This window comes from Silene latifolia, chromosome Y (genome assembly GCF_048544455.1).
Source record: "Silene latifolia isolate original U9 population chromosome Y, ASM4854445v1, whole genome shotgun sequence".
NCBI lineage: Eukaryota > Viridiplantae > Streptophyta > Magnoliopsida > Caryophyllales > Caryophyllaceae > Silene > Silene latifolia.
In genome coordinates this window covers 356,559,037-356,562,070 of record NC_133538.1, presented here as the reverse complement: position 1 = coordinate 356,562,070, position 3,034 = coordinate 356,559,037, and the positions used below count along the sequence as shown (strand labels likewise).

The following is a 3,034-nucleotide window of genomic DNA, read 5'->3' as shown; positions in this document are numbered from 1 at the left end:
TACACTGTTTTGCTATTAAAGTTACACTATTTTTTTATTAAAGTTACACCATATATGATTAAAGTTACACTATATATACTTAAAATTTACACTAGTTTTGATTAAATTTACACCATATATGATTAAAGTTGCACTATTTCTGATTAAAGTTTCACCATATCTACTTAAAGTTACATTATTTCTAATTAAAGTTACACTATTTTTCATTAAAGTTACACCATATATGATCAAAGTTACACAATTTCTGATTAAAGTTCCACCATATCTACCTAAAGTTATACTAACTTTTTTTTATGTTCCACTATTTCTGATTAAAGTTTCACCATATAATGTCAAAGTTACACTATTTCTGATTAAAGTTTCACCATATAATGTCAAAGTTACACTACTTATGATTAAAGTTACACTATTTTTTATTAAAGTGCCACTATTTCTGATTAAAGTTACACTATTTTTGATTAAAGTGACACTATTTTTTATTAAAGTTAAATTATTTTTTTTATTAAAGTTACACTATTTCTAATTAAAGTTATTTTATATCTACTTAAAATTACATTATTTCTGATTAAAATTACACTATTTTTGATTAAGATTAGATACATTTGATTAATGTTACACGATAGATATTAGTACAAACTATACATATGTGAACCATCGGAACTTATATTTACTAGTCTAATTTACAAATGCGAACCGTCCAAACTTGTAGACGTAGTTACATAATATACTATAGGGACGTAAAGTTACACATTTAACAACTTGAAATTACACGGTATTAGTTTGAAGTTATCTCCAACATAATTCTCTCGCCTTTTACAAGTCTTTCGCTCTTCTACTCTTGGCAACAACGTACCACCGAACACATGTTCCTGCAAATAGCTAACAATCAGAGAAAAAAATTAGAATTAATACATTAGAGGCATAATAAAATTGATTAACATGATTTTGTATTGGAACTAAAAAAACACAAATTCGGCAAGCTGGATTAAACAGTTTCTGCATTTCAAAGAGTTGTTCCAGTGCTTGGATGCCAAATGTTTACCAATTTGTGTGTTGAGCACATTTCTAAGGACACACAAACCCCACAAGTGTTAATTTTCAAATAAATTGATATTAAATCATCCAACAAATTATATAGGGATATTTAGATATGAAGTTTGACAAAATGCACAAAAGTCAATGTTCCTTGTGATATACCCAAAAGTTTGTTAGACTATAGTACTGTCATAACCCAAAACATCAAAAATGGATACAATTATATGAGCACATTTGAAAACGGAGGCCGTAAAATATTGGGTAAAATTGGCATTATATGAGTACATTTGATGGAATGGTGGTGTGCGTAAAATTGTGGAGATTTGCTGAAAAAATACATACATGAGTCACAAAGTAATTACCTTAAACCCAATTATCTTCTTTGGTGGCAATTGAAGATTGGTAACGGAGGCCGTCGATCAGGATGCACCGACAACTAGGGAGTTTTTGGTTAACTAAGGAATGGTCGCGCATCGATCAGAAAGCGACGACCACGACACCAGATCTGGACAGTCGTCGGATACGGATGAAGCGAGGATGTTGGTGGCCGGAGCAAAAATGGAGAAGAGAAGCAGAAGGAATGACGAATCTTGGTGTTGGTAGTGATTAGGGATTATAAACAGAAGGGAGGACCCTGATCAGAGTGATTTTGTGTAGCGTTTGTGGAGATGAGAGTAGGTTTGGTAGGGATGAAAGTGAATGAGGGTAATTTGTTTTGTGAGTAAACAGGAAAATAAATACGGACATTGGGAATAGTAGGTGATTGGAAATTGGCGAGATTGAATTCATTTAATTTAATGCCAGTCGGTGAATTAGTGTGTTTATTTTGTTTAATCTTAGCCATTCATTATATGAGATCTAATGGGCTTTTAAAAAGACTCATGGACTTAAGTTAGTAGGGTGACTTAAGTTGAGCACAATTATATATATATATATATATATATATATATATATATATATATATATATATATATATATATATATATATATATATATATATTTATAAAGAACTTTAAAACGATAATGATTAAAAAACTTACTTCAAAGTTGCTCCATTTTAATGACATCCCTGATTTCAAAGTATGACCTACACGGGCCTTAAAACCTCGAAACGCACTATATAAAAGAAATAATTATTGATGGTTAAACTGAGAGAGTTTTTAAAAGTGCGTACATATAGTGTTAGTAAAATGCACAGGTGATTTTGTAAAAGGTATTTAAAGGTCACATCATGCTTTTTCGACAAAGGATCACAAAAATACGCTTCTTGTATAAGTGGACAAAGAATTATCAGCGTCCAATGCATTCTACATATAATTAAAACAACAAATTTAAATAAATAAATAACATTCTGACTACTTAAAGTAGAGAAAGGATTCATTCCATCTCTGCAAAGGCCTAAACGCAAATTCCTAGCATCCTTGCCAAATTCTGGAAACATTCTGTCAATTGTTCTCCATTGTGGAGCATCGACAGGATGTCTAAGCTTGCCATCTTTTTTTCTCATTTCTGAATGTCACCTTAACTTCTTAGCTTCATTTACAATAGCAAAAAAGCGTTTAAATCTTGGTATTATAGGTAAATACCACACCACCTTTGCTGGAGAGCCTTTCTTTTCAGAGCCTTTATTTTTCTCGCAACTGTCATCCTTGTCCTTCACCCTATATCGTGATGTCCCACATTTTGGACATTTATGCAAATCCTTATATTTCTTACGGTACAAAATGCAAGGACATGCATGAATTTTTTCATAGTCACAACCTATTGGACACATAACTTTCTTGGCTTCATAAGTAGATTTTGGAAGAACGTGACCTTCCGGAAGGATGTCATCTAAGAGTTCTAACAAGGCTGTGAAACTCTTATCGCTCCACCTATTTTCCACTTTTAAAGACATTAAATTCATGACAGCAGATAAACGGGTGAATCTATCACAATTAGGGTACAAAGGTTTCTTCGCATTTCTCCGCATCTCTTAACAATCTCTCCAAAACATGTG

The 3,034-nt window shown here is 31.8% G+C and overlaps 1 long non-coding RNA gene across 1 annotated transcript; it reads right to left on the bottom strand.

Moving 5' to 3' along the window:
* Positions 1 to 558: 558 nt before the first annotated feature.
* On the bottom strand, positions 559 to 1,841 carry LOC141626971 (uncharacterized). Its single transcript, XR_012536535.1, has 2 exons — positions 1,398 to 1,841; positions 559 to 879 (listed from the first exon to the last, which is right to left on the bottom strand). It is a non-coding gene; the product is annotated as an uncharacterized LOC141626971 (long non-coding RNA).
* Between the last annotated feature and the right edge of the window lie 1,193 nt (positions 1,842 to 3,034).